At 37.7% G+C, this 14195-nt stretch overlaps 1 protein-coding gene across 3 annotated transcripts in view; it reads right to left on the reverse strand.

Annotated features, from left to right (window-relative positions):
- The window catches only part of LOC106595470 (serine/threonine-protein kinase PAK 2), a 28765-nt gene extending 19397 nt beyond the window's left edge, over positions 1-9368 (reverse strand). For 2 of the 3 annotated variants that reach the window (XM_082962911.1, XM_082962912.1), the window contains exon 1: positions 9101-9368. The gene's annotated coding sequence lies outside the window, so the exon portion shown is untranslated. Of the gene's footprint in view, positions 1-776; positions 1044-9100 lie in introns of those variants that run through there. The other variant, XM_045697742.2, reaches the window with a different exon arrangement.
- Positions 9369-14195: the final 4827 nt, after the last annotated feature.

Below are 14195 nucleotides of genomic sequence, written 5' to 3' on the forward strand. Positions count from 1 at the left end.
GTGTGTGTGTGTGTAATGCATTGCAGAGCAGCTGGATGTTTTCGGCTCCAAATAAGTTGAAATCTCCCGTCTGACACCTTTTCACCTGCACACCACAACCTCTTCCTCTCTCAGAGAAAAACACCAGAGTTCCCACATCATCACCATCAACAGGAAATAGCCTACATCTCGCTCACAGAGCTTTCATCACTTCCTGTCTCTGACCCGGCTGTGTGCGTGTGTTTCCGTCCGTTCAGGACAACTGCCTTTCGATTTCCAATGTTTTTCTCTCCCCTCCACTAAAAGGACACAGTCAACATTCCACACCGTCGGAACGACTCGCTAGTCTCCTTCTCCCTCTGTCTCTCTGTCTGCAGCTTGGTATCCCCGATCAGACAGCATCCACACTGTCAGGACGACTCGCTGGTCTCCTTCTCCCTCTGTCTCTCTGTCTGCAGCTTGGTATCCCCGATCAGACAGCATCCACACCGTCAGGACGACTCGCTGGTCTCCTTCTCCCTCTGTCTCTCTGTCTGCAGCTTGGTATCCCCGATCAGACAGCATCCACACCGTCAGGACGACTCGCTGGTCTCCTTCTCCCTCTGTCTCTCTGTCTGCAGCTTGGTATCCCCGATCAGACAGCATCCACACCGTCAGGACGACTCGCTGGTCTCCTTCTCCCTCTGTCTCTCTGTCTACAGCTTGGTATCCCCGATCAGACAGCATCCACACATCAACAACTACATTAGCTGTCCCCAGCCTCTCCCCCTTCCCTCACCCCTCTCCCTCCTACTTACCCTTTCTGTCCTCCTCCCCTGTGCTTTCAGAAGAGTAGGTCAACAACAGCTTTACTTTAGCTTGTAATATCCGTGTGTGCACCTTATTACTCTCTCAGTCCCGGTCTCTCTCAGTCCCGGTCTATCTCGGTCCCTGTCTCTCTCGGTCCCTGTCTCTCTCGGTCCCGGTCTATCTCGGTCCCTGTCTCTCTCGGTCCCTGTCTCTCTCGGTCCCGGTCTCTCTCGGTCCCTGTCTATCTCGGTCTCTTTCTTTCTATTTCCCTCCTCTCTCTATTCCTCTCTCTCTCCAGGACATGTAATAACAGGCAGTCTCATTCCACAGCGGTCTCAGACACAGCCAGTTCTATCATGCCCAGCAGTTCTTGCTCATCTCCATGGTTACGTCCTGCTCCAGCCCTGCCCAGCCTAGCAACGTGTCAGGCAGTGTGTGTGTGTGTGTGTGTGTGTCAGGGTAATAATGGGTGCTATCCAGGCTGGGACTCGTTCCCTAGGAATTCCATTGCTCCATGGGTTTGGGTTTGGTGTCTGTGTGTTTGTTTATGGGTGTGCGTGCATTTGTGTGTGTGTGTGTGTGTGTGTGTGTGTGTGTGTGTGTGTGTGTGTGTGTGTGAGCGTGCGTGCGTGCGTGAATTCCATAGCTCCAGGCCTGGGATTGGGTAAATCAGAGGCAGAGGCACTTCCCTTAGGCCACAGAAACAAATGAATATCACCATCAGGCCCTCTGATAGGCTGCAGGGAACTGTCACCATATTGCTTCGTCCCAGCCAATCTAATGTCTTTATATCCATAAGGGGGAGTGAATAAAAGCAAACTTTGAACAAGTGCAGACTTCCAGGATAGGAGAGGGAATCTGAACTCACCCTCTATTTATATATTGTAGGTCTGCTCTCTCCGTTACATTCTGCTCTCTCCGTTACATTCTGCTCTCTCCGTTACATTCTGCTCTCTCCGTTACATTCTGCTCTCTCCGTTACATTCTGCTCTCTCCGTTACATTCTGCTCTCTCCGTTACATTCTGCTCTCTCCGTTACATTCTGCTCTCTCCGTTACATTCTACTCTCTCCTCTTTGTTTCTAGGGGAAACCCACTTCCTCATCCTGGAACTTCTAGAGGCCCCGAGGATCACACAGCCAAACTGACGAATCAGACAGAAGCAGGAAGCAAACATAGTCGACGTTGTTTACAGGAAGTAGAGTGAAACAGCCTTTTGTGTTCAACGTCTATAAAAGGAAATAGCTGACTGCACAGGACACACACACAGACACCTCCATGCCATGCGACTCAGAGTAGACAATCCATTCATCTTGTATTCATTCATTCCAGCACACATCACACCTCAGAACACATGTCAGAATTCCACTTACAATGGTAAGCTAAATGTGATGTACACAGACAGTGGCAGGCTACATGTGATGCACACAGACAGTGGCAGGCTACATGTGATGCACACAGACAGTGGCAGGTTACATGTGATGCACACAGACAGTGGTAGGCTACATGTGATGCACACAGACAGTGGCAGGCTACATGTGATGCACACAGACAGTGGTAGGCTACATGTGATGCACACAGACAGTGGTAGGCTACATGTGATGCACACAGACAGTGGTAGGCCACATGTGATGCACACAGACAGTGGTAGGCTACATGTGATGCACACAGACAGTGGTAGGCTACATGTGATGCACACAGACAGTGGTAGGCTACATGTGATGCACACAGACAGTGGTAGGCTACATGTGATGCACACAGACAGTGGTAGGCTACATGTGATGTACACAGACAGTGGTAGGCTACATGTGATGCACACAGACAGTGGCAGGTTACATGTGATGCACACAGACAGTGGTAGGCTACATGTGATGCACACAGACAGTGGCAGGCTACATGTGATGCACACAGACAGTGGTAGGCTACATGTGATGCACACAGACAGTGGTAGGCTACATGTGATGCACACAGACAGTGGTAGGCCACATGTGATGCACACAGACAGTGGTAGGCTACATGTGATGCACACAGACAGTGGTAGGCTACATGTGATGCACACAGACAGTGGTAGGCTACATGTGATGCACACAGACAGTGGTAGGCTACATGTGATGCACACAGACAGTGGTAGGCTACATGTGATGTACACAGACAGTGGTAGGCTACATGTGATGCACACAGACAGTATATAATAGGTGGATGTGATATCTCCACTATAATAATATAATAATATGTTTATATCCAGGCTATATAACAGGTGGATGTGATATCTCCACTATAATAATATGTTTATAGCCAGGCTATATAATAGGTGGATGTGATATCTCCACTATAATAATATAATAATATGTTTATATCCAGGCTATATAATAGGTGGATGTGATATCTCCACTATAATAATATAATAATATGTTTATAGCCAGGCTATATAATAGGTGGATGTGATATCTCCACTATAATAATAATATGTTTATAGCCAGGCTATATAATAGGTGGATGTGATATCTCCACTATAATAATATAATAATATGTTTATAGCCAGGCTATATAATAGGTGGATGTGATATCTCCACTATAATAATATAATAATATGTTTATAGCCAGGCTATATAATAGGTGGATGTGATATCTCCACTATAATAATATAATAATATGTTCATAGCCAGGCTATATAATAGGTGGATGTGATATCTCCACTATAATAATATAATAATATGTTCATAGCCAGGCTATATAATAGGTGGATGTGATATCTCCACTATAATAATATAATGTTCATAGCCAGGCTATATAATAGGTGGATGTGATATCTCCACTATAATAATAATATGTTTATAGCCAGGCTATATAATAGGTGGATGTGATATCTCCACTATAATAATATAATAATATGTTTATAGCCAGGCTATATAATAGGTGGATGTGATATCTCCACTATAATAATATAATGTTTATAGCCAGGCTATATAATAGGTGGATGTGATATCTCCACTATAATAATATAATGTTTATAGCCAGGCTATATAATAGGTGGATGTGATATCTCCACTATAATAATATAATAATATGTTTATAGCCAGGCTATATAATAGGTGGATGTGATATCTCCACTATAATAATAATATGTTCATAGCCAGGCTATATAATAGGTGGATGTGATATCTCCACTATAATAATATAATGTTTATAGCCAGGCTATATAATAGGTGGATGTGATATCTCCACTATAATAATATAATAATATGTTTATAGCCAGGCTATATAATAGGTGGATGTGATATCTCCACTATAATAATAATATGTTCATAGCCAGGCTATATAATAGGTGGATGTGATATCTCCACTATAATAATATAATAATATGTTTATAGCCAGGCTATATAATAGGTGGATGTGATATCTCCACTATAATAATATAATAATATGTTTATAGCCAGGCTATATAATAGGTGGATGTGATATCTCCACTATAATAATAATATGTTTATATCCAGGCTATATAATAGGTGGATGTGATATCTCCACTATAATAATAATATGTTTATAGCCAGGCTATATAATAGGTGGATGTGATATCTCCACTATAATAATATAATAATATGTTTATAGCCAGGCTATATAATAGGTGGATGTGATATCTCCACTATAATAATAATATGTTCATAGCCAGGCTATATAATAGGTGGATGTGATATCTCCACTATAATAATATAATAATATGTTTATAGCCAGGCTATATAATAGGTGGATGTGATATCTCCACTATAATAATATAATAATATAATGTTTATATCCAGGCTATATAATAGGTGGATGTGATATCTCCACTATAATAATATAATAATATGTATATAGCCAGGCTATATAATAGGTGGATGTGATATCTCCACTATAATAATATAATAATATGTTTATAGCCAGGCTATATAATAGGTGGATGTGATATCTCCACTATAATAATATAATAATATGTTTATAGCCAGGCTATATAATAGGTGGATGTGATATCTCCACTATAATAATAATATGTTTATATCCAGGCTATATAATAGGTGGATGTGATATCTCCACTATAATAATAATATGTTTATAGCCAGGCTATATAATAGGTGGATGTGATATCTCCACTATAATAATATAATAATATGTTTATAGCCAGGCTATATAATAGGTGGATGTGATTTCTCCACTATAATAATATAATAATATGTATATAGCCAGGCTATATAATAGGTGGATGTGATATCTCCACTATAATAATATAATAATATGTTTATAGCCAGGCTATATAATAGGTGGATGTGATATCTCCACTATAATAATAATATGTTTATAGCCAGGCTATATAATAGGTGGATGTGATATCTCCACTATAATAATAATATGTTTATAGCCAGGCTATATAATAGGTGGATGTGATATCTCCACTATAATAATATAATAATATAATGTTTATAGCCAGGCTATATAATAGGTGGATGTGATATCTCCACTATAATAATATAATAATATGTTTATATCCAGGCTATATAATAGGTGGATGTGATATCTCCACTATAATAATATAATAATATGTTTATAGCCAGGCTATATAATAGGTGGATGTGATATCTCCACTATAATAATATAATAATATGTTTATAGCCAGGCTATATAATAGGTGGATGTGATATCTCCACTATAATAATATAATGTTTATAGCCAGGCTATATAATAGGTGGATGTGATATCTCCACTATAATAATATAATAATATGTTTATAGCCAGGCTATATAATAGGTGGATGTGATATCTCCACTATAATAATATAATAATATAATGTTTATATCCAGGCTATATAATAGGTGGATGTGATATCTCCACTATAATAATATAATAATATGTTTATAGCCAGGCTATATAATAGGTGGATGTGATATCTCCACTATAATAATATAATAATATGTTTATAGCCAGGCTATATAATAGGTGGATGTGATATCTCCACTATAATAATATAATGTTTATAGCCAGGCTATATAATAGGTGGATGTGATATCTCCACTATAATAATATAATAATATGTTTATAGCCAGGCTATATAATAGGTGGATGTGATATCTCCACTATAATAATAATATGTTTATAGCCAGGCTATATAATAGGTGGATGTGATATCTCCACTATAATAATATAATAATATGTTTATAGCCAGGCTATATAATAGGTGGATGTGATATCTCCACTATAATAATATAATGTTTATAGCCAGGCTATATAATAGGTGGATGTGATATCTCCACTATAATAATATAATAATATGTTCATAGCCAGGCTATATAATAGGTGGATGTGATATCTCCACTATAATAATATAATGTTTATAGCCAGGCTATATAATAGGTGGATGTGATATCTCCACTATAATAATAATATGTTTATAGCCAGGCTATATAATAGGTGGATGTGATATCTCCACTATAATAATATAATAATATGTTTATAGCCAGGCTATATAATAGGTGGATGTGATATCTCCACTATAATAATATAATAATATGTTTATAGCCAGGCTATATAATAGGTGGATGTGATATCTCCACTATAATAATATAATGTTTATAGCCAGGCTATATAATAGGTGGATGTGATATCTCCACTATAATAATATAATAATATGTTTATAGCCAGGCTATATAATAGGTGGATGTGATATCTCCACTATAATAATATAATGTTTATAGCCAGGCTATATAATAGGTGGATGTGATATCTCCACTATAATAATATAATGTTTATAGCCAGGCTATATAATAGGTGGATGTGATATCTCCACTATAATAATATAATAATATGTTTATAGCCAGGCTATATAATAGGTGGATGTGATATCTCCACTATAATAATAATATGTTTATAGCCAGGCTATATAATAGGTGGATGTGATATCTCCACTATAATAATATCATGTTTATAGCCAGGCTATATAATAGGTGGATGTGATATCTCCACTATAATAATAATATGTTTATAGCCAGGCTATATAATAGGTGGATGTGATATCTCCACTATAATAATAATATGTTTATAGCCAGGCTATATAATAGGTGGATGTGATATCTCCACTATAATAATATAATAATATGTTTATATCCAGGCTATATAATAGGTGGATGTGATATCTCCACTATAATAATATAATAATATGTTTATAGCCAGGCTATATAATAGGTGGATGTGATATCTCCACTATAATAATATAATAATATAATGTTTATAGCCAGGCTATATAATAGGTGGATGTGATATCTCCACTATAATAATAATATGTTTATAGCCAGGCTATATAATAGGTGGATGTGATATCTCCACTATAATAATATAATAATATGTTTATAGCCAGGCTATATAATAGGTGGATGTGATATCTCCACTATAATAATATAATAATATGTTTATAGCCAGGCTATATAATAGGTGGATGTGATATCTCCACTATAATAATATAATAATATGTTTATAGCCAGGCTATATAATAGGTGGATGTGATATCTCCACTATAATAATAATATGTTTATAGCCAGGCTATATAATAGGTGGATGTGATATCTCCACTATAATAATATAATGTTTATAGCCAGGCTATATAATAGGTGGATGTGATATCTCCACTATAATAATAATATGTTTATAGCCAGGCTATATAATAGGTGGATGTGATATCTCCACTATAATAATATAATAATATGTTTATATCCAGGCTATATAATAGGTGGATGTGATATCTCCACTATAATAATAATATGTTTATAGCCAGGCTATATAATAGGTGGATGTGATATCTCCACTATAATAATATAATAATATGTTTATAGCCAGGCTATATAATAGGTGGATGTGATATCTCCACTATAATAATATAATAATATGTTTATAGCCAGGCTATATAATAGGTGGATGTGATATCTCCACTATAATAATATAATGTTTATAGCCAGGCTATATAATAGGTGGATGTGATATCTCCACTATAATAATATAATGTTTATAGCCAGGCTATATAATAGGTGGATGTGATATCTCCACTATAATAATATAATAATATGTTTATAGCCAGGCTATATAATAGGTGGATGTGATATCTCCACTATAATAATATAATGTTTATAGCCAGGCTATATAATAGGTGGATGTGATATCTCCACTATAATAATATAATGTTTATAGCCAGGCTATATAATAGGTGGATGTGATATCTCCACTATAATAATAATATGTTTATAGCCAGGCTATATAATAGGTGGATGTGATATCTCCACTATAATAATATAATAATATAATGTTTATAGCCAGGCTATATAATAGGTGGATGTGATATCTCCACTATAATAATATAATAATATGTTTATAGCCAGGCTATATAATAGGTGGATGTGATATCTCCACTATAATAATAATATGTTTATAGCCAGGCTATATAATAGGTGGATGTGATATCTCCACTATAATAATATAATAATATAATGTTTATAGCCAGGCTATATAATAGGTGGATGTGATATCTCCACTATAATAATATAATAATATGTTTATAGCCAGGCTATATAATAGGTGGATGTGATATCTCCACTATAATAATATAATAATATGTTTATAGCCAGGCTATATAATAGGTGGATGTGATATCTCCACTATAATAATATAATGTTTATAGCCAGGCTATATAATAGGTGGATGTGATATCTCCACTATAATAATATAATAATATGTTTATAGCCAGGCTATATAATAGGTGGATGTGATATCTCCACTATAATAATATAATGTTCATAGCCAGGCTATATAATAGGTGGATGTGATATCTCCACTATAATAATATAATAATATGTTTATAGCCAGGCTATATAATAGGTGGATGTGATATCTCCACTATAATAATAATATGTTCATAGCCAGGCTATATAATAGGTGGATGTGATATCTCCACTATAATAATATAATGTTTATAGCCAGGCTATATAATAGGTTGGTGTGATATCTCCACTATAAAAGTAGCTATGTGGATGGGAGGCTGGGTGTAATATGTCCACTAGGCCTTTAATGATAGGGTTACAGCCAGGCTATGATAGATAGGTGGGTGTATGTCCACTATAAAAATAGTTTCACAGCTAGGCCTATGAGAATGGGTGCACTATATCCACTCTAGTAAAAGGTTTATAACCATGTGAAAAACAATATTATGTTACGTTCACTAGTGATTATCAGTAGCTAACCAACAGAAGTCCGATAGTACGGCTAGTTTAAGCAGATAGCTGGATAGCCTAGCCATGTTGTAATGTGCGCCTTTTACTCACCAGTAAGCTTAACTAGGAAGCAATATCTCGTCTCATGTAAAACTCCTGAAACCCCGCCCCTCCTCCTATCTTTGTCTCCGCGGTACACCGATCTGGCGCTGTGATTTACTTCAGATTTTAGCTAATAAACTGTAGTCGGTTATTCTAGTGCTGTTTTCATTTGGTTAGCTGTCCTCTTCTGGAATTGGGCCCCGAGGACCGGAGAAAAGCCAGGATGACAGGGCGGAAACGGAACGAACCACAGACCAAGCCCAGACAGAACGGTACGCTCGATTTAGTTTCCACGCCGGCGCGCCGGGTGAGCGGGTTTTTAAAACAGTGTGGTGGTGGCATTTCTCTGTACATTGATTTTGAAAATATTCTTTGCATTTTTCTGGCAATTTCCTACAAGAGCTTTAGAGCATCGAAATACACATATCCAATCTAAAGACTACATCTGAGTTAAACGCAGGTTTGTTATTACTATTCATTTATATCTAAAGTGCCAACAACATTTATAAAGATAAACAGAGCAGGCCTGGGCCGAAAATAGTTGTATTCTGTAGTTTAGTAGAAAATAAAAACGTTTCAAATACTCAAGGTAGTCTAATATAGTTTATATAGAGTTTCAACTAAAAGCTAACTATACTGAACAAAAATATGATATAATATGTTTCAAGTGTGTAACAGTGTAGGTCCCTCTCTTCGCCCCAACCCGGGCTCGAACCAGGAACCCTTGCACACATCAACAACTGACACCCCACGAAGCATCGTTACCCATCGCGCCACAAAAGCCGCGGCTCTTGCAACGCAAGGGGAAACCCTACTTCAAGTCTCAGAGCGAGTGACGTCACCGATTGAAACGCTATTACCGCGCACCACCGCTAACTAACTAGCCATTTCACTTCGGTTACATTTGCAGTGTTTCATAAAAGATCCCAGAAATGTTCCATATGCACAAAAAGCTTATTTCTCTAATATTTTATTCTTTGCCGAGATAATCCATACACCTGACAGGTGTGGCATATCAAGAAGCTGATTAAACAGCATGTGCAAAAAGGCCACTCTTAAATGTGCAGTTTTGTCACACAACACCACAGATGTATCAAGTTTTGAGGGAGCGTGCAATTGGCATGCTGACTGCAGGAATGTCCACCAGAGAATTGAATGTTCATTTCTCTACCATAAGTCGCCTCCAACGTCATTTAGGGAATTTTGCAGTTTGTCCAACCGGCCTCACAACCGCAGACCACGTGTAAACACCCCAGCCCAGGACCTCCACATCCGGCTACTTCACCTGCGGGATCGTCTGTGGGGGTGCTGAGGAGTATTTCTGTCTGTAATAAAGCCCTTTTGTGTGGAAAAACTAATTCTGATTGGTTGGGCCTGGCTCCCCAATGGGTGGGCCTGGCTCCCAAGTGAGTGGGTCTATCCCCTCGCAGGCCCACCCATGGCTGCACCCTTGCCAAGTCATGTGAAATCCATAGATTAGGGCCTCGTTTATTTATTTCTATTGATTGATTTCCTTGTATTAACTGTAACTCAGTAAAATCTTAGAAATTGATGCATGTTGAGTTTATATTTTTGTTCAGTATATTTTCTTTGATATTCAAATACAGGTCTCAGAAAAATAAATAATATTTGAAAGTATTTTGAATAGGGCTACCTCTCAGAATACAAATAATATTTTAAGGTAGCCCATTTTAATATATGCAAGCAAAAACATGTTTTATTGACGGCTGCCAAATATTTGATGAAGAGATCAAAACAACAACAGTTTGAATTAGTCTAAATATATGATCATAAATCAAATCAAATTTTATCGGTTGCATACACATATTTAGCAGATGTTATTGCGTGTGTGGCGAAATGCTGGTGTCCCTATCTCCAACAGTGCAGTGAGATCTAACAATAAAGAACAAAACACAGAAATCTAAAAGTAAAAGAATGGAAATAAGAAATATAGGTAAGATCAGGGATATTGCCTCTGTGTTTTGAAACAGGTCGGTATTGTGGTGAAATGGAAGAGGAAACACTATGCAACTATTGTGACCTCGAAGAAATAGAGAATGAAACTCATTTTATCCTCTATTGCCATTTCTACCACGATATACGCTTGCTCTTATTCCAGAAAGCACACCAGATATACCCTGGCATTATGTGGCTGAGCCATGAGGAGACAGACCACCAGATATACCCTGGCATTATGTGGCTGAGCCATGAGGAGAAACTGAAATGTGTTTTTGTCCATTGTGTATTTTCGTTTGCGGAATATTTAGATAAAGCCTGGTATAAAAGAAAAAGGTGTTACCTATAATTAAATTGTAAAAACATTTAGTTTCTGTATGTGGTAAATGGCACGTGTGTATATAGATTGTGTATAGGCTTATGTCTCCCACATTTTTATGTCTCTCAGCATTTTTTCAAAGTGACCCCGAACTTTTCAATGGTAGTGTACATATACAGTACCAGTCAGAAGTTTGGACACACATACTCATTCAAGGGTTTTTCTTTATTTTTACTATTTTCTACATTGTAGAATAATAGTGAAGACATCAAAACTACAAAATAACACATATGGAATCATGTAGTAACCAAAAAAGTTTTAAACAAATCTAAATATATTTTATATTTGAGATTCTTCAAAGGAGCCACCCTTTGCCTTGATGACAGCTTTGCACACTCTTGGCATTCTCTCAACCAGCTTCACCTGGAATGCTTTTCCAACAGTCTTGAATGAGTTTCCACATATGCTGAGCACTTGTTGGCTGCTTTTCCTTCACTCTGAGGTCCAACTCACCCCAAACCATCTCAATTGGGTTGAGGTCGGGTGATTGTGGAGGCCAGGTCATCTGATGCATCTCTCCATCACTCTCCTTCTTGGTCAAATAGCCCTTACACAGCCTGGAGGTGTGTTTTGGATCATTGTCCTGTTGAAAAACAAATTATAGTCCCACTAAGCGCAAACCAGATGGGATGGCGAATCGCTGCAGAATGCTGTGGTCGCAATGCTGGTTAAGTGTGCCTTGAATTCTAAATACATCACTGACAGTGTCACCAGCAATGCACCCCCACACCATCACACCTCCTCCTCCATGCTTCACGGTGGGAACAACACATGTGGAGATCATCCGTTCACCTACTCTGCGTCTCACAAAGACACGACGGTTGGATCCAAACTTTCATATTTGGACTGATCAGACCAAAGGACAGATTTCCACCGGTCTAATGTCTATTGCTTGTGTTTCTTGCCCCAAGCACGTCCATTCTTATTATTGGTGTCCTTTAGTAGTTGTTTCTTTGCAGCAATTCGACCATGAAGTCCTGATTCACGCAGTCTCCTCTGAACAGTGGCTGTTGAGATGTGTCTATTACTTGAACTCTGTGAAGCATTTATTTGGGCTGCAATTTCTGAGGCTGGTAACTCTAATGAACTTATCCTCTGCAGCAGAGGTAACTCTGGGTCTTCCTTTCCTGTGGCGGTCCTCATGAGAGCCAGATTCATCATAACGCTTGATGGTTTTTGCAACTCCACTTGAAGAAACGTTCAAAGTTCTTGAAATGTTCTGTATTGACTGATCTTCGTCTTAAAGTAATGATGGACTGTCATTTCTCTTTGCTTATTTGAGCTGTTCTTGCCATAATATGGACTTGGTCTTTTACTAAATAGGGCTATCTTCAGTATACCATCCCTTCCTTGTCACAACACAATTGATTGTCTCAAATGCATTAAGAAGGAAAGAAATTCCACAAAATAACTTCTAACAAGGCACACCTGTTAATTGAAATGCATTCCAGGTGACTACCTCATGCAGCTGGTTGAGAGAATGCTAAGCGTGTGCAAAGCTGTCATGAAGACAAAGAGTGGCTACTTTGAAGAATCTCAAATATACAATAAATCTTGATTTGTTTAAACACTTTTTTGGTTACTCCATGATTCCATTTGTGTTATTTCATAGTTTTGATGTCTTCGAAGAAAAACCCTGGGAGTAGGTGTGTCCAAACGTTTGACTGGTACTATATATATATATATATATTTGTGTGTGATGGGATGTATAGACATTATGCACAGTATATGATAGAATATGTATTATATCTGAAGAATACGTGGATGGAATATTATATGTACAGCAATAGTTGAATAGGATAGACCTTGACTATAATACAGTATATACATATGAAATGGGTAAAACAGTATGTAAACATTATTAAAGTGGCCAGTGTTCCATGTCTATGTGGCAGCAGCCTCTAAGTTGCAGGGAAGAGTAACAGGATGGTAGCCGCCTAGCGACAGTGACTAAGTTCAGGGCAGGGTACTGGGTGGAGGCCAGCTAGTGATGGCTATTTAACAGTCTGATGGCCTTGAGATTAAAAAACAGCTTCTGTCTATCGGTCCCAGCTTTGATGCACCTGTACTGACCTCGCCTTCTGGATGATAGCGGGGTGAACAGGCTGTGGCTCGGGTGGCTGAGGTCCTTTGATAATCTTCTTGGCCTTCCTGCGACACCGTGTGCTGTAATGTCCTGAAGGGCAGGCAGTGTGCTCCCGGTTGATGCGTTGGGCTGACCGCACCACCCTCTGGAGAGCCCTGCGGTTGCGGGCTGTGCATATGCACACTGGTCACTTTAATAATGTTTAGTTACTGTTTTTACATACTGTTTACCCATGTTTCTTGTCAATGTCCTCCTATGCAACTATTGCTGTACATACCATTCTATCCAGGTATGCTTCAGATATACTACATACTGTAGCATAAACACATGGTATGCAGGGCTCTTAGATATCTTAATATAGCCTAGAATTACATACATGAGGGACATGGAATCCCCTCAACATTAGACTAGATCACTTTTGCAGCTTCAAAATGACTAACAAATATGTGTCTAGTAACTTAGTGAGTATTACAATAGCAATATTGTTGATACATAGGACTTTGGAAATTGCTTTATAATTGCATAATAAATTGAGTTATTCCATAAGAGGAATAAGGAACAGTCACTATTCCTCGTGTACAGTAGTTACAAAAACTCTCAGCTCATTGCTATCCAATTCAAATGTGATTACCAAAGTAATATGTCAAAACATCCTAATAAAATGTTGCTCCAAAAGGTCATTT

The sequence above is a fragment of the Salmo salar genome, chromosome 16 (assembly GCF_965601325.2).
Source record: "Salmo salar chromosome 16, fSalSal1, whole genome shotgun sequence".
Lineage (NCBI taxonomy): Eukaryota > Metazoa > Chordata > Actinopteri > Salmoniformes > Salmonidae > Salmo > Salmo salar.